This window comes from Thamnophis elegans, chromosome Z (assembly GCF_009769535.1).
Source record: "Thamnophis elegans isolate rThaEle1 chromosome Z, rThaEle1.pri, whole genome shotgun sequence".
NCBI lineage: Eukaryota > Metazoa > Chordata > Lepidosauria > Squamata > Colubridae > Thamnophis > Thamnophis elegans.
This window is the reverse complement of record NC_045558.1, coordinates 16187698-16207270: the sequence shown is the minus strand read 5'-3', so window position 1 is coordinate 16207270 and position 19573 is coordinate 16187698.

Here is a 19573-nt window from a genome sequence, read left to right as displayed (position 1 = left end):
AATCCACCTAGAATTCTAGCTCTTGCATCACAGCTTTCCACAGCATGGAGGAAAGGTTACGGCGACAGCTGTTCGGAGAAATAATTGCTCAGCACCTCCAGCTAGAGATTCAAATGTGAGAGAAGAAAAATGAAGAGGGAACAGTGAAGAAAGTGGGCAGGAGAGAGAGGGAGGAATGGGAGGGAGGGAGGGATAGAGGGAGTGTGTGTGTGTGTGTGTGTGTGTGTGAGAGAGAGAGAGAGAGAGAGAGAGAGAGATAACAATTTTGAATTAAATAAAGCCGACTGATACATTATTAAAGTATTTTTCACAATGCAAAAATAACTAATATTAATGGTGAGATAAAGATATGTTATATTGTCCATAAGTAATAAGCATCGATAGCATTGCTTTCATGTCATGAGTTACATCTCCTGCAACACCCCTGAATCTCTATTCATGAAATACTTTCTCCATTTGTATTCCTTTGAACTCCTTCAAAGTCTGTTTTAGAATGTATGTCAAGAAAAGTTTATAAAATGTGGGAATATACACTTTTCAATATACAAGTGGTCTTCAATTTACAATCGCAACTGAACCCAAACTTTCCCCCCATTTTATAACCTTTCTTGCAAAGTTGTTAAGTGGATCGTGTAAGTTGTTAAATTAGCAACACAGTTGTTGAGTGAATCTGGCTTTCCAATTGACTTTGCTTTTTCTGAAGTTCTCAGAAGGTAATCACATGATCCCAGGATGCTAGAATCACCATAACCATGAATCAGTTGCCAAGCATCTGAATTTTGATTATGTGACCATGGATGATACTGCAATTGTTGTAAATGTAAAAAGAAATGGTCATAAGTCACTTATACCAGTGCCATTTTAATTTCAAATGCTCACAAAATGAATCTAAGCCAGAGTTTGTGTTTGTATTCAGATTTATCCAAAGTGTTGGTTTCCACAATGGGCAAAGATACAAACAGATAGAAGGAGCACCCATGGGATCACCTATCTCACCCCTCATCGCAAACTTATACATGGAACATTTTGAAACTAAGGCCTTAGATAAATCTGAACAAAAACCCAAACTCCGACTTAGATATTTTGATGACACTTTCGTGATTTGGCCACACGGGAAAGAAAAACTGGACAACTTCCTCACACATCTCAACAGCCTATAACCCAAAATCCAATTCACTATGGAAATAAAAGCAAACAACCAACTTCCCTTTCTGGATGTCTTAATCTACAAAAAACCCAGTTTGTCTTGTGGCCATAAAAGAAGCTATTTTTTCAGCGTCTGTGGCCACAAGATGTTTGGAATAGGTAGGGCTTTAGCAGCCCCTCAATCCATGCATTCGATGCCTTGGGAGACGCTTTTGGAGAAACTCAAAAATCACTACTCTCCAACTCCCTCTGCAACATCTGTGCAGTCTCCAGAAGTTCCACAGGACTCTCCACCAGCTGCTCGTCCTTTGGCTGCCACCCATGAACTAAGAAGATCTGGGTGGAGCCGACGCTGGCCGGCGTACTTGGCTGACTACACATGTGCCAACTAGGAGGAATGGGGTGTTAAGTCCTCGAGGCTACAACGTCATTGACTTGCATTGCTAGCTCCTGAATGGCTAAGATGCGAGCAGCCAGCTGGTGGGAAAATCCAGCCATTCTATTGGTTAAGCATCTGACAGCTCTAGTACAAAAGGGCTGTCAGTTGTCAAATGTTGCTGTTTGCCGATTTGAGGTTTGCCTTACATTGAGCCTTACTGTATTAAAAGGTTGTGTTAGCTTCAACCTGCCTTGCCTCAGTTCCTGTCTGCCTCGTTCTCTCTACTGAACAACCTGAAAATTTAATTACAAAAGTATTAATTTCCAAAGGATTCCAAAGAAACACAATTACCAACCTAATCCAAAAGGAGACACCCCCCCAAGAACCGAAACACAGAACATGACAACGGCATCACCCTCCTCCTTACATCAAAATCAGCAAAATTCTCCACAAAAACAATATCAAGATAGCCTTCAACACTGTCCAAAAAATAGCCAACATCTTAAGAAACCCAAAAGAAAAAATCCAGCTAGAAAACCAAGGAGTCTATGAAATACCATGCAAAATCTGCCCTGCAACATACAGGGGACAAACAAACAGGAGAATAAATGCACGCATCGCAGAACACAAGAACGCAGTCAGAAAAGAAGAAAAAAATTCATCCCTTTTCCAGCACCTTAAAGCTACAGGACATGAAATTAATTTTGAAGGAACCAAATTAATCTCCAAAACTGAACACTTCAACAAGAGAATAATAATGGAAGGTATCGAAATAGAGAAACACCCCCACAACATGAATAAACGTGATGATACCTCCTGCCTACCAGACATGTGAAAACCAGCCCTAGTCAACAAACAAGCCCCACCCACCACCCAGGCCATTACAACACAAAACAACAACGGACCCACAGCCAGCACCAATCAGCACCAATCTACCAATCATGATACAGCCACACATCCAATCAGTCCCCTTGCTGAAATGGGGCCAGCACTCCATACACCTCCACCAAGGTTTGTAGAGGGATGGCAGCTACAATCACGCTTTAAGCCCAAAACACCAGCCTGAAGATGGCGAGTAAGACCTCGCCAAAATGTTGCCGGGAAAAGACCCGAATACAACAAGACCTGTGTGTGTGTGTGTGTGTGTTTTCAAATAATTTTAAAAATGAAATATGAATAAAACAAACTTTATTTATTGGTTTTCTTATTTGTGAGGCTCTGGACATTACACAAGAAGAGTGTGGGCATCTCACATAACTTCTAAAAGCTACAGAAAACCACACTCCATTTTCATGGGGTTTCTAAAGATGATATGAGAATGTGGCATGATTTGGAGAATAGTTGTTGTTGGTTCTTAGTGAACACTGGTATGTTACCCAAAATGTGGTGACACATCAACTTTGAAATGCATGTCATAGATCTATCACCCCTGTATTAGAGGTTTGCCTTATTTATCTGCTTGTCAACCTTTCTATCCAGTAATCCTTTTATTCTGGATTTTAATTCAATTTTAATTTTCTAAATTCTAGATTTTGTATAGTAGCCTCAAAGTTTTGAGACTCATTCCGACTGTTTATCACTCCAGGAAAACAACGTTTAAGAAGGCCATGAACAAAAATTTTCATTGCAGCCTTTGCTTAAGCCTGTGAGCTGCCTTGGTTCTCAGCAATCCTCCTTATAATAACCATTCTTTAATTATTGTAAACCAGAGAGAGACCTCTGTAGTCGAGATGTATAAATATAAAGCCTAATAAACAAATTCATGAATTATAACTGATTTGATTTTGGCTCATTCTTTTCTTGTGAAGTCTTGGCTTTAAGAAGCAGTTTACACAATGTAATGAATAAATAAATCATAGAATCATAAAAGTGAAGGATTGGAAGTGAACTTGGGAGATCAACTAGTCCCATTCTCTGCCTGATGCAGGAATTTACCAATATCTCTGTAATAGGTCATCTAGATTCTCCTTAAATAATTCTAATGAAGAAATGACAATCTGCTTTCTTGTAGAAGAGATCTTACCATTAAGAGCTGCTTCCTTGTAATTTAAACCTATTTTGCCATTTTCTCTTTTGGGACAACAGTGGAAAAGTCTACTCCAATTTCACCAAAGGTGAGTTCCTACCTGTTCGGTCCAGTTCAGCTAAATATAGGTAGTAACCAGTGATGTGCAGTGAGGTTTACGGCTGGTGAGGCACTGACACAGTGGTGGGTTTCAAATGTTTTTAGACTTGTGGACTTCAACTCCCAGAATTCCACAGCCAGGCATGCTCAGTTCCAATTTAAACCAACAACTATCATCCAGTCTCCAACCTGCCCTTTGTTGGGAAGGTTGTTGAGAAAGTGGTGGCCTCTCAACTCCGACGGTCCTTGGATGAAACCAATTATCTTGACTCCTTTCAGTCGGGTTTCAGGCCTGGTTACAGCACGGAAACTGCTTTGGTCGTGCTGATCGAAGATCTCTGGCAAGCCAGGGATAGGGGTCACCCCTCTATCCTTGTGCTCCTTGACCTCTCAGCGGCCTTCGATACCATCGACCATGGTATCCTTCTGTGACGGTTGCGAGAGGTGGGAGTGGGAGGCACCGTCCTCTGGTGGTTCTCCTCCTACCTCTCGGACAGGCCGGTGTTGGTTGGAGGGCAGAGGTCGACCCCAAGGCCCCTCAATTATGGGGTGCCGCAGGGTTAGGTCCTGTCCCACCTCCTGTTTAACATCTACATGAAGCCGCTGGGTGAGATCATATGCCGGCACGGGATTAAGTACCACCAATATGCGGATGATACGCAGCTGTATCTGTCCGCCCCGTGCCAACTCAGCGAAGTGGTAGAAGTGATGTGCCAGTGCCTGGAGGCTGTTAGGGTCTGGATGGGAGTAAATAAGTTGGCACTCAATCCAGACAAGACCAAGTGGCTACTGATGTTCCCTCCCAAAGATTGGCCAAATATTCCATCTCTCAGGCTGGGGGGTGAAATTATACGCCCCTCAGAGAGGGTTCACAATTTGGGAGTCCTCCTGGATCTTCAGCTGACCTTAGAACACCATTTGTCAGCTGTGACCAGGGGGACCTTTGCCCAGGTTCGCCTGGTGCACCAATTGCGACCCTACCTGGATCGGGAGGCTCTTCAGACAGTCACTCACGCCCTCATGATCTCAAGACTGGATTACTGTAACGCGCTCTACATGGGGCTGCCCTTGAAGAGTGTTTGAAGACTCCAGCTGGTCCAGAACGCAGCCGCGCAAGCGACCATGGGTGCACCCAGGTACACCCACGTCACACCTATCCTCTGGGAGCTGCACTGGTTACCCATTAGTCTCCGGATCCGCTTCAAGGCGCTGGTCGTTACCTATAAAGCCCTTCATGGCATCGGACCTGGGTACCTGAGTGACCGCCTCCTGCCGATTACCTCCCATAGACCGATTAGATCACACAGGTTAGGCCTTCTCCAGATCCCATCTGCCAGCCAGTGTCGGCTGGCGACTCCCCGGGGGAGAGCCTTCTCTGTTGCAGCTCCAGCCCTCTGGAACGATCTCCCCGTGGAGATCCGGACCCTCACTACCCTCCTGGCCTTCCGCAAAGCCGTTAAGTCCTGGCTGCTCCAGCAGGCCGGGGGGCTTTTGAAATATCCAGCCCCTCGGAAATTGTGACTGTTGTATATTTTAATATGTTGTCTTGTGTATTATCCCCCTCCCTTGTTTTATTGTAAGCCACCCGGAGTCCTTCGGGAGTGGGCGGCATACAAGCTCAATAAAACGAAACGAAACAGCATTTGTTTTTCTCCTCTGTGAAAAAGTTTCCTTCATTCTTTTTCTTCTCCCTCCCCCTCTTTCCTCTCTCTCTCCCTCCCTCCCCCCTCTCTCAAACAGACACACGCACACAGATAAGTTGTATTTGACTATCTCTCCTACCCCCTTCCCTCTCTCACTTACTCACTCTCAAACAAACACACAGAAGTTGGATTCCAATGGCTTGAAAGCAGCTCCTCTGCTGTACCCCCCCTATTCCCCTGCTGCCTTCCCCAAACACCTCCACCATTGCAAATGCAGCATGCTGTCTGGGTGGGAAATGCATGAAATGCAATAAAGCCCACCCACCCACCCACCCACTCACCTCCTGCTTGCAGGCTGGGGTGAGAGAAGAGGCAGAGAAGCCGGAGGGGAGCCGATCTGAGCCTTTGACTGCAGGTGGAGCCACATTGCCTTTTCAAACTTGTAATCAGTGAAGCTGGGCTTATATAGTTTTATCCAGCTGTGTGTGTGTGTGTGTGTGTGTGTGTGTATGTGTGTGTTTGAAAAGGCAACGTGGCTCTACCTGCAATCAAACTACACTTGGGGAGGGATCTACACTTGAGAATGAAGTTTAAATTCCTCCCCCTCCCTCTGACCCACATGTACCTTTTCCAGCTGTTTCAGAGAGGATTTCAACTCTGCTTTTGCCTGTCATCATGAAAAGAAAAAAAATGTAAAAGGATAAAAGGAAGAGCTGAGGTCAGGCTGAGCTAGTTGCTGCTAGCCGAGGTGGCGCAGTGGTTAGAGTGCAGCACTGCAGGCTACTTCAGCTGACTGCAGTTCGGCTGTTCAAATCTCACCGGCTCAGGGTTGACTCAGCCTTCCATCCTTCCGGGGTGGGTGAAATGAAGACCCAGACTGTGGGGGTAATATGCTGACTCAGTCCCTGGTAGTAACTTTGGTGGATACATGACTGTACTGGTTCTATGTTCAGCAGTGCCATCTTGATTTTCTGTTGTGCACATGTGCAGGACAATCTTCATTTAAAATGTAATTTTTATTCATTTTTACTACCAAACCAGTAGTAATGGCAGCCAGAATCTACCTCTAAACTTCACCACAACAGGCCTTCAGATATTGAAGACAGCAATCACCTCAGACCTGCCATCTTCTGTATACTTTTCTTTCTTGGCAATCTGCCATAAAACGGAGAGGAGGGGAGGAGTTTGGGTAGTTTGGAAATGGACATGGAGAGGAAAAGGGGAGAATGAATGGCTGACAGGAACCAGAATGAATAAGCTGATCAAGGGTGGAGAAGGAGGACAGAATACAAATCTCCACCAAAGAGGAAGGTACTGTTTTGTTTTGTTTTTAATAAGAACTACATTTCTGTTTCTCAGTGACCACACAAAGAGATTCCAAGATGACATCTCCTTCAGAATCCTTGAACATAAATTATCTGGTCCTGAAGTTTCAAAGATGCTTTTTTCTTCAAAGGGCAACTAGACTGGTTTTTTCCCCTTAAAGAAAAAGGAGAAAATGTCTCATTTCTCATCTCAGAAGCTTCATTACTTCTGGGAATAGGGTAGGGTAGGATAGGATAGGATAGGATAGGATAGGATAGGATAGGATAGGGTAGGGTAGGGTAGGGTAGGGTAGGGTAGGGTAGGGTAGGGTAGGGTAGGGTAGGGTAGGGTAGGGTAGGGTAGGGTAGGATAGGACAGGACAGGACAGGACAGAATAGAATAGAATCTTAAAATAATTCACAGAAACCAGGCTCTTTTGATTGATTGATTGATTGATTGATTTAACTTGGGTTGACATTTTTATTTCACTTCTTCTGATTAGGTCCATTTGAACCCATTTTACCTATTAGGAGAACACTAAAGAAAATTAAGAGTTGAGGAATACAGACTTGTTCCTGTAATCTGCTCCACTCTTAACAATTTTGTCAAGCAATGGGGCAATCCATCCCTTATGCATCCACAATGGTTTCCTAAGCATTCCACATATTGTCTTCTTCTTGTATTAGTTTACAATTATGCTTCTCTTACCTTATGCTTTAGAAGTCTTTAACCTTCCTACTTTCCCTTTCAGCTCAAGATTTCTACCTATGGTGCACAACCTGATACTTCTCTAAGTTTCTTGAAATTCTCCTAAAACTCCTAAAACAGGTCTGGTTACTGTTTCCATTGTATTGTTCAAATGAAGACAGCATAGTCACTTCCGCCCAAGTTTCCTTCTGCTTTGTTTTTTTTCAATCAACTTTTCGTTATTAGTTAGGATCAGTTCTAGAAGAACGAATCTCCTTGTCTTTTCTTCAACCATCTGGAAAATGAAACTGTCACCAAGACGATTGAGAACTTTCTGAGACCTTGAAGTCTTGACTGAGTTGATTTTGCAACAGATGTCTGAATAGCTGAAGTATCGATTATTGCTCTGTCTTTGCTCCTCAAACGGTTGTAATCTGGTCCATGAGGCCATTATCCAGATTTCCTGCTTGATTTGGCAGTCTATATTTTTCCTTTGCAATAATGTCATTGCTGTTTCCTCATGCTGTGGGCTCAGATTCTTGCATCTCTGATCATGTATGTACTTCCTTCACATATAAAGCTATTTATTCTTTCTTTTTGTCTGGCCGATCTATTATGAATAAATTCTGCCCTTCAATTCTTAATATTCCATCATAAATTTCATCCCACCAAGTTTCAGTAATACTAAATAATATATATCTTCCTGTTTGGGAAAAAAAACTGTGTGAGAACTTGATGGTTGGTACCATGTTTCCCCGAAAATAAGACAAGGTCTTATTTTCTTTTGACCCCCAAAATAAGCAATTGGCCTAATTTTCAGGAAGTTATTATTTTTGAGGTGCAGGAGGCAGAGAGCATGGTCACCTCATGGCTGCTGCTGTGTTGCAATATTTTCGGTGACGGATTATTTGGGGGGCAAGGTTTATTTTAGCACATGCACTCAAAAGTCCGATTGGGCTCATTATCCAGTGAGATTTTATTTTCTGGGAAACAGAGTACCAGAAGTGTTTGTAAAGTGACTGGAAACCTGGGGTCATATTCCTTCCTATTTTTAATTGTTCATTGTTGGATGTCTTTAGATGCTACCCATCTGCTCTGATATTAAGTACAATGCTATTTTCTCAGGTATCTATTCTTTCTCCCACCTGAAATATTTCAGGATTTAGGAGCTCTTAGGAGGACTCAAGAACCCCACACATGGGATAGGAAATAACTGAGGTCTAGATAGGATTGGACCCATGCAACCTATCCTAATCTTCTTCCCACAAGGTATAAGAAGGAACTGAGTGGGATGAAACGGAAGAAGATATGTCTAGAGCACCACTGCAGAAAACAAGGGATGAACTTGATCGAACACAGGTAAGAGCTGCTATTAAAGTGCATCTCATGATGATTTGGGTGGTGAAGCATAATTACCTCTCTGCACTAATTGCATCTGCAGATAATCAGACAGTGACCTCTATAAGGTGAGTCATCTCTTTCTGGGAAAGGTGGATACAGAATTCTACCTGAAGAAGCATGCTAAGGAATTTGCTGTTTTTTTCTGGATGACAAAATCACTCTAATTTGTTCCCAGTTAGATGCTGGTGTGGATTTTTTTCTGGTTGAGATACCTGGGGCAGGTTCTTACTCTTGATGAAGTGGACAGGTTCCTAAGGAGTATGAATGCAGGCACTTGAGTTTTAGAGCCATGCTGCTCCTGATATGTAAAAGCTTCCCAGGAATGACCTTTCAGTGAATTGTAGTGGTGATTAATGCTTCCCTGTTGGAGGGAATATTGTTCCATCATTTTAAAGTGGCTGCAGTCTGCCCTCTTGTTAAGAATCCATCACTAGACTCCACCCTATTTGACAACTTAAATTCTGTCTCCAATCTCCTATTTCTGTGGAAGGTTGATGGGAAGCAGAAGTGAAATTCAGCCAGTTCGGACCAGTTCAGGTGAACCAGTAGCAGAAATTTTAACTGGTTTGCTGAACCGGCAAATGCCACCTCTGGCTGGTCCTGCTCCTGCCGGCTCACTCCCCCAGTTGCCCACTCACTGCTCACCCAACTGGCTGGCCCACTGCTTGCTCCATCTGCCCTGCCCACCTTATATTGGGCTTTTATTTTTGTAAGCCACCCAAAATCATTGATTTTTTTTAACATACATAAAACAAAAAACAAACAAATAAATAAATAAATTCAGTTTAAAGCTCTTTCGATCCTTTATTTCAAACATATGCTTCCCACTTCTTGTGAGCAGCTGCTCATGTCTTAAAGTTTCCCCTCTCTCCATGGTCCTCAGATGGACATTACAAGAAAAAAATCTTGCTTCTCTGGTATCATCCTCATTAACCTCTATATATTGCTTATACAAAGCTCCTAATTGGTCATTGGCTTTCCAGGGAAATGAGAAAAGTGTGTGTTTTGTTGTATACCTTTCTTTAGTTCTCCGGCCAGTGTCTTTTTTGTTCACACTAAACTTCCTCAGCTAGCCAGCAAGAAGCAATCTCCCAAACATGAATATCATATATGCATTCCTAATCTCCAAACATTCTTTGCTTATTTATACATTTTATCTTGGTAAAAGCTGCTTTTATTTTGTCTGCTGTATGTTTGACCCACAAAATATTGTTCCAGTGGTTCTAAAATCATGCAATTTCAGAATCATAGTAGTGCTGCTTTAGAAAAAGAAAACGCTTTGTGTCTAACATTGGCTAATGGGAAGGGGGAGATGCAGTGATTAAGCAATGACAACAGCAGAGAAAGTTTAACCCAACCAGAGTGGCATCTAAGCCTTTCTTTGTTCTGTATCACTGGGGCCAATGCACACATTCCTGACCAATGAGAAGAGCAAACATTCCCATTTACTATATGAATGTGACTAAAAGGCAACATTTTGCAATAAAAGGGACCCAAAGTCTGTAATTATGATTAATTTGTTTCAAACATAAGAGGATCACATCCCTGTGCACTGGACTATTCCAGAACAATCTGAGACTTTAATTCTCCTTCCACATAAATGAAAAAGAAAGAAAGAAAGAAAGAAAGAAAGAAAGAAAGAAAGAAAGAAAGAAAGGAGGGAGGGAGGGAGGGAAGAAAGGAGGAAAGAAGGGAGGGAGGGAGGGAGGGAGGGAGGGAGGGAGGAACTGGATGTGAAGTTTTATGTGCAATAGGAAGCAAGGGAGGAAGGAGAAGGGAGGGAGGAAATGAGGGAAGAAGGAAAGAGGATGTGAAGTTTTATGTACAATAGGAAGCAAGGGAGGAAGGAGAAGGGAGGGAGGAAATGAGGGAAGGAGGGAAGAAGGAAAGAGGAAAGAAGGAAAGGTGGAAAGGAGGGGAAGAGAGGGAGGGAGGGAGGAAGGAAAGAACAAAATGTGAAGTTTTATGAGCATATTACATTTCAGCAATGTCATGATCCTTTATTGGACTTTGGATTTCTTTGCAAATAAGAAGCTGTTCAGTGAGATGAGACTGCTATCCACCAGATTTTGAGTATTGGGAATGAAATAGTAATTGTTACTCTAGCTAGATTTCATTTAAGACATGAATAAATTCTTCATCCACTTCACCGGCAATCAAATACCTGTCCTGGATTTCAGTTGTGTTTGAACTGAAAACTAAAATGCTCTCTAGAGTGGGGCATGCAAGAAATCTTCTCCATGTTCTGAATAGATTAAATTCAGCAAAACTTGCTCTTGGGATGGGATAACAGTTTGCATGTATTAAGCTGATTCCAAAGTATTATATTGCTTTGAACTGGCTGTTTACTCTTGCTGGATCAATAGTGTGTTACTCTTATGTGTCTGCTGTATATAAAGTCTGCTTAGAGTTTCCATTCATGCATTACTAAAACAAAGAGGAAGTAATTTAGCATAAAATAGGCCTACATTCATTTTTAGGCCTATTGGATTCTTATTTAACTATTTTTTGTCTCCTTTCATCAAGTCATATATATTTCCCGCCATTATTGTGTACATTTTGATGTTGGTTACAGCAGATGGTTGTGGTGAGCAATAGTCAATTGTTGGGTTGCCAAGCACCCAAAATATGATCACATGACCACAAGGATATTGCAACCCTCTTTGAACCATCATTAAATGGCCCTTTTGAATGATCTACCCCCCGAGATCTGGACCCGCCCCTCTCTTCTGGCCTTCCGTAAGTCTGTTAAGACCTGGCTGTTCCGGCAGGCCTGGGGCTGTTGATCTTGATTGAACTTCAGGGCCTTTGAAAACTGAGTGCATGTTGTGTTTCTGTTTTTAAGCTGTTCTGTCTTGTGTTTTTAATCTTTTTTAATATTTTTTAAACTGCTTTTATGTAAGCCGCCCAGAGTCCTTCGGGATTGGGCGGCATACAAATCTATTAAAAGTTGAAAGTTGAAAGTTAAATGAATGGTCATAGGTTGACTATGGTAAACTATTCCTCTCCAATTCCAGCAGGAATTTCACATGAATGCTCATATCATGTTCTGTCTAACTGAAAGAGAATTCATCAAATGGTAGAAAGAAATATACCTTGAAATTCTCCACGGAAAGGACATTTTTTTTCAATACGTTCAAAATGGCAGGACATGTCCTTCCTGATGAGATAAGCATTGATACTGGGGATGGAAAGAGGATGGGGAGAGATGTTGGGAGGAATGACGTGTGGACAGTCAGACTTAGCAAACTGCTGGAAAGATCTGCATAGTGAAAGTAGGAATGTGCAAAGCACACCATTCTAGTAACGGAACACTTAATCCGCAGGACAGTACATTTTGCGTCTTCCTAAATGAAATATGGGAAACTGGCACGCAGCCTGAGCTGTAAATAGATTCAAGAACATCACACTCCACCTGTGAGAATTATCTTTTTTTTTTTTGAGAAACAATTTGTCAAGTAAATTCTTCCTCAAGCTGAATGAGATGTGGTGGAAAATAAATGCAGAAAATTGTTTCTGACCAGAATTAAATGAAAAGTCTCTCATCAAAATGGAGACAATGGTGATTAGGTAGATCATTCAGTCATGTTTCACTGTTAACGACTTATGTGTCTCTTTTCTTCTGGTTTCTTCAACTGGACAATCCTTTCAGCATAAATATGTTTCTTCAATCGTTGGTCTGAACATGGATTGATTAAGAAGCAGAAGAAAATATATTTTCATTACCACCCAGCAGTGACATGCAGTGAGCTTTATGGCTGGTGAGGCAAAGCCCTGGTGCGGCTTTCCAAAAGCCCCACTGAAGCCCCGCTGCTGTGTCTGCTATACAGGCAGGATGTGTCCCGCTCTATGGTGGACACAATGCTGGGGCTTCAGCGGGGCTGTCCTAAAGGGCAGCACTCCGAACACAGCATAAGCCGCGGCAAGGGCAGAGGGGAAAGTGGTGGCAGTGGAAGAAGCGGCAGCGGTGGCCGATGAAGTTCCTGCGATGCAAAGTGCCCTGCATCGCAGGAGCTGCCAAGTGCCTTTGCTGCAGACCCTGTTGGTGGCTGGAAATGGCTGCGCATTTCAGCGAGCCATAAAATGCTTAGCCGGGGGTTTCCTTGCAAGAGCCAGGCGGGAGAAGCCCTCGCTTGTTTCTTGTGGAGATGGGCACTTTGCATCGCGGGAGCTGCCAAGCGCCAAGCCACAAAATGCCTTTGCAGCTTGGCACTTGGCAGCTCCTGAGATGCAAAGTGCCCGTCTCCACAAGAAACAAGCGAGGGCTTCTCCCATATGGCTCTTGCAAGGAAACCCCCGGCTAAGCGTTTTATGGCTTGCTGAAATGCACGGCCATTTCCAGCCACCCACAGGGTGAACGGCTGCCCAGCTGCTGCCAGAGAGCAGCCCCCAGTGCCATTCTTGTCATGTTTTTCTCTGGGTAAAGTGGAGATGGGAGGGGGACTAGGAGGGAAGGTGTCGCTCCTCAGGAGTCTATCTAGCCAGCAGCCCCAGGAGACACCCCCCCAGAGAAGAATTGGGCCCACCAAAGCTCCCATACCCACCCACCTTTGGGATGTAAGAGATGGCAAGGCTCTCGTGCGGTCTCTTCTGACAAGAGCGAGCCTCCTCCTTCTCCCCCACTCCTCTCTCCTCTGAAGCGCGCCCTCCAAAATAACCCACCCAAAGTAAGCATGCTCAACTGCAGCAAGACATGATTCGCTGCTCCCAGATCAGGAGGCAGGAGAATCAGTGCCTCCTTTGCATATGAAATTTTTTGCTTTTTAACCCTTGCTTAACTTTTAAAAGGCAAAAAATTCCTTATGCAAAGGAGGCCCATAGTTCTCTCGCCTCCTCCTATAGTTAACACTAAGCAAACTCCAAGTCACTGTGACTTGGAGTCTGGTAGCAACTACCTTGGCTTTAATTATTTTTTTAAAATTCTTTAAAATTCTTTCCTTTTCCTCAGGAGACTGGTGAGCCCCCGCTTCCCCTGCCTCTAGTGACTGCATGTCCCTGCCACCCAGAGTCACTTGTTGAAATGAACAGCTATAGAAATCGAGCAAATATTTTGCTGGCATGTAAACTAACACCCATGGAAAGCTTCGGTAACAGCAATAAAATTCCGGAAATATTGAAAGAGAATTTGCATCATTTGAATCATTATTTTTGAGACAAATGCTTATTCTAAAGAACAGAAGATTGTATTCTTTTCATCTATTCAAGATACCAGCAGTTCTGCATATTATAAGTTACTGTGTTTTTCAATGTATAAGATGCCCCCTAAAAGAGCGTGGAAATGTTGATGCATCTTATACACCAAATATAGCGTTTTTGGCCTCTCGAAACCTTGCCCCTGGTTTTTTTTTTGGGGGGGGGGGGGGAAACAGGCCATTTTTCACAAAAACAGAGGGTTTTTTTCCCCCTTCCCCCAGCCCACAGCAGCACTCTGCAGGATTCAGCAGGGCTGGGGAAGGCAAAAACTCCTCCGTTTTCAACCCTTATTTTAGCAAAAATGGGGGGGTTGCCTTTCTCCAGCCCTGCTGAACCCTGCAGAGTGTTCCTGGGGGCTGTGGAGGACAAAAACTTTTTTTCTTACTTACCTCTTCGAAATCTTGGTGCGTCTTATACACTGGTGCATCTTATAGTCCGGAAAATATGGTACCTCTATTTAATCCCTAATTAAGGGCTTGTTTTTTGACTCATTTGCCACTTATTCTTCTCAAATTGTCACTTCAGAGTCCTCAATTGTTTGGCTAATTGTAGGGTTAACTTTGTAATAGGATGAACTGTTCAGTAATAGAAAGATGATTTGTTGATGTCAATCCATCTGGGCAGTCCAGGACAGGAAACCAAAATCTTGAACACTAATCCTATTTTATTTTAAAGTTCAGTGACAGTATCAAGTCTGGAAGCTTTCTCCATCCCTATATTTATCTATATATTCCACAGAACTAGAGAGAATCAATTCTCTGACATTTTCTCTTTTTTTCCATTCAAGGTTTGTTTTATTTTTTAATACAATTAAAAAATAGAAACAAAGAGTTGTCCGGGTCTCTTCTTTTACATCCTCTCAATTATATAGTCCTTTTTACATACTAATTTTGTTTTCACTTTCAGCCAAATTATTTTCTTCCATTATTTTTCCTCTTTATGGTTATTTTTTCTTAATACATAAACAATATCTTCCATTGCCCCTTCAAAGTCACACCAAATTTTCTTTTCTTATTTTCTCCATTGGCATATTTTGCTATAAACAGCATACGTTCTCTAATTCAACTTCAACATAGAGAGCATTTCTTTTCATTTTTCTACAATTAACAATATACTATCATTTCTTTATTTCTCATTTAGTTACATCATAATAACAATCTTACTACTATTTTCATTAGTCTACTAATGTAACTCTTTTTCCTTTTTTCCTCTTTTAATCTTTTTCTCTTGGGCTCTCAAAAATTCCAGTTTTAATTATTATCCTCCTTCTCCCCCTTTCTCGCCCTAGCTTCTTTTTCCTATTTTTGTGATTATTGTATCTTTTCTTTATTTACTTTTATTATTCTAGTAACTTTTTCCAGGGTTTTCCCTGTTCTCCCCCTTTCCTTACTATTTTGTGGTTTCTTTTGGGGGGGAAATCTTCTCTGACACTTTCTCAAGTTACATTTCTGAGTCTGGACTCAAATTTCGTTTATCAGAGTATTGTCTGAACCATGGCTTTTCATCCTGTCTCTCAACGTTATTCTCACAGAAAAAGAGATACTGCTGAACTCTACAGGATCTATTACATTAAAATGCAGATGGCTGTCTTAATTACATCTGGATCATATGATCTTTAAAATTCCTTTGTATGTTATCCTCCTGTGGTTCAAAACGAAAACATGACACCAAGAAATGTCAAGAGCAGTAGATCACCAATGAAGCTTAGGAAAAGATACCTTCATGACCCTAATGCAGAAACTTCATTTTCTGCCCATTAAGAGTGTCGTGATTTCTGGAGCCCAGCTTTATCCAGATCGTCACAAATGCAGGCCCAGAATTCAGCTCCCGACCTTGAGATGATACCCACATTCATACAACTTTAAGCTGTCCCAGAAAAGGCAGTACTAGATGTTTCAAGTGACATTCACCTCCCAGCCTGCTGAATATCTGTGACCTTTGTAGACAGAGTATGCTAGATATCAGAACTGGGATCTTCAGCAAACAAAGCTCATGTCTTGTACTGAGACACTGTCCTCAGAGTTACTTGGCAGTGGGTTTCAAAAATTTCAGCAATGGGTTCTCTGCCTGATTACTGGGTAGGTGTGGCCATAGTGAGTGTGGCCTAGTCAGCCTCCTGCACCCCGGGGGGGGGATGTTTTCACTCTTCCCAGCTCCGGAGGCTTTCCTCAAGCCTCTGGGAGGGTGAAAACTGCTTCCCCTGGGCTTCGGAGGACAGAAATAGTCCCGTTTCCAGCCTTCTGGAACTTCCAGGAGGCCCTGCACTTATCTCACATCCAAAATGGGCCATGTGGTGACTCCTGGGAGGGGAGGGGCAGAGTGGGAGGAGTGGGGTGGATGGGGTCAATGAGGGGTGGGATTTGGAGGTTCTCCAAAACAACCATAACATTAGCTACAGGTTTTCCTGAACCTGGGCGAACGCATAGCAGCCCACCCCTGAGAGTGTCCAAAAAACAGGTTCCTCAAACTGGTCACTGGACTGGACCCACTAGTGGAACAGAACCCAGTGGAAAAGATAGTTAATCTGAGTCGTCCAAATGTCACAAATGACAACTTCCAGAGACTCCAGATCCTGAAGACCCATTATAGACCAAAGGCTACTGAAGTTGCACTTTAAAATACAGTTTAGCCTTTTTGCATAGAGTCACAATTTAATGTGAGATGTTTTGCTTAATCCACAGCTGTAGATGAATGAAAAGATTCTGTTTGTTCCAAGAGCCATCAACTATAGCTGGCAGCTAGGTAATTGACAGACATTTGCCTTTCTTTTATTCTCCAGTGTCATAGCTGAACTAAACATATTCAAGACATAGTAGATCAAATAAAAAAATAAATCAAATAAAGAGCTGTTTAGAAGCCTCTAGGAAACAAGAGCATGGATGGCAATTTCGAATTATATAACAAAACTATGTTTCCCCAAAAATAAGACCCTGTATTATATACATTTTGCCACCAAAAAAAGGCACCAGGTCTTATTTTCTTATTTTCAGGAGATGTCATCCACTGACTAACTTCACTTTCATGCATCACCCCCAGCCTCCTTTTCAGGAAAGTTTTATTCTGCGCATGACAAGGCTTTCCTGAAGGCCTCTGCAGTTGATAATAGAGTTCAGGATTAATCCAGAGCCTTGATGTGAGCTACAGAAGCTTCAGTAAAACCTTGCCAGTCTTGCTGGCTGCAAAAGAAATGGGCCGGCGAGGAAGGTGCTGGGGTGTGCAAGGCCTGGCTACAGCTGTCAAAAGATAAGTAGTAGGGCAACTCCACCCCCCATCCCCACCCTAGCTTAATTTTCACCCGTGCACTCCAGAGTGGATGGGACCTTAATTAAGGCTTATTTTTGGGGTAGGGCATATATTGGGTGCATGTGTAAAAATCAAGCTGGGTAGGTCATATTTTCAGGAAAACAGGTTAGACCTACAGATTGTATCTGCCACTAAAAAAAAACTTATCTCGGTAGGTAAACATAACCTGCTAATCCTTTGGTAGGAAAGAAAAATCATGATCCATGGATTTAGGAGAAGTGATATGTAAATGCTATAATATCTCAGAAGCTGCCTTTGTAAAATTACAAAAAAACAAATCAACAGGACCCCTTCCCTCATCTTTGATATTCAAAAGAAACATTTACGGGATTTATGTGAACAAAAGCATGTTTTATAGCGTGTGGCATTTGAAACAGGTGTGCATATGTGTTGCATAATTCCAAATTAAAAAATAGCAGATACTTCTGAGCTCATAAGCTAAACTTAGTTTTGATATTTTGCATAGTATAAGCATCAGAAAATTTACTGAGCCCTTGGGACAAGATTGGAAAGAAATAAAGGATGAAAATATTTTTTTACAAATGTGAAAATCAGTAGAAATACTGATTAGCAACCACTTCTAATTTACATTTGCTGGAAATTGGGGTTTTTAAAAATACAATAAATGTTCATTGCTATTATTTAATTTAAACCAGTTATACCGATAAATATCCAGTGGGAGGAAAAATGTAGAAATGTGTAAGAATAATAACATAGTATCTAATAATGTTTACAAATGATAATGGATATTATTTTCAATAATTAAAAAGACTGGTTAATTATATATTAATAGAAGGCTTGTGGCGATGGGAATTGTATTTTTGTGTTGAATGTAACTGAATCTATAGAATTAAGTAATAGTTTTGCCTGGAACTAAAATCTGATGACTTTAGTGGATTTACTTGCAAATGAAATGGAATGGAATAAAATAGAATAGAATAGATTATTGGCCAAGTATGATTGGACCTGGAAGGAATTTGTTTTCGGTACATAACCTCTCATTGTACATAAAAGCTATGTCAAAAATCATGATCATAATCATCATAAAAATACATTCATCATAAATCATAAGATATAACACTTAGTGATTGTCATAGGATACTAAATAAGCAATCAACATAAATCGTACTAGGAAATTAAATAAAACAATATAAATTGTAAAGATACAAGCAACAAAGTTATAGTCATAAGTAGAAAAAAAGATAGGTGATTGGAAAGATGAGAAGAATAATATTAATACTACAACCCTGTCAAACTACTAAATAGTTTGACAGGGTTGTGGGAATTAGTTGTTCAGCAAAGTGATGGCATGGGGGGGAATATCCTCGGGTCTAGTTGTTATGGTATGTTGTGCCCTATAGCATCATTTTGAGGGTAAAGTTGAAACAATTTATTTCCAGGATGTGAGGAGTCTGTAAATATTTTCACAGCTCTCTTTTTAACTAATGCAGTGTACAGGTCCTCACTGGAAGGCAGGTTGGTAGCAATTGTTTTTTCTGCAGTTCTAGGAATACATTATTAAGAGTTTTCTGATACACCTTCAAAGATGAGTTTCTAAAACTTCAGCCTGATTTTGCATCACTGTGAATTAGCCAATGTATCGATATTATGAAATGAATACTTTTACTGTTTTGAGTTCAGTGTTTTAAAACAGAGATTTGTTAAAAATCTATCTCTCCCTCCCTCCCTCCCTCCCTCCCTCCCTCTCTCTCTCTCTCTCTCTCTCTCTCTCTCACACACACACACACGGAATGTTATCAGAGGTAGATTTCACATAATTTTAGCACCAGTTCACCATGCACTGAAATTGTGCAAAGCAAAGTGCATGCATGAATACGGCTTTTAAAATGTGGCTAAATAGGACAGCATAGAACTGGGTGGGTGGGTGGTCACCACTACCGGTTCGCCTAACTCAGTCCAAACTGGCTGAAAACGGCCACTGAATGTTATCACAAGGACCAGTCGAAGTGAGAAAAATTACAGTTGTCATTACTGGGTAGAATCCAAGTGGTGCGGATGAATGCTTTACCTAGGATTTTTTTTTTTAATTTCAGACAAGATTGATGTTGATGTCTTATGTACCATTTAAATAACAGCAAAAAAATATAAGTTCCATGGCAAAATGAGAATTAAATATAAATTGTTGCAAGATGTCAAAGAAATAGGTGATTTAGGATTACTCAATTTAAAATGGTACTTTACTATTTGGTATGGATGAAAGACTGGATAACTTTGCATAACAAGAGGGTGTAAAAATTGGAATGGTGCTTTGCAGTTTACTATTTGGTATGGATGAAAGACTGGATGACTTTGCATAACAAGAGGGTGTAAAAATTGGGAGGCTCTGATTTGAGATTTACGTGGCACATATATCTATGGTCAGGTGGGTTC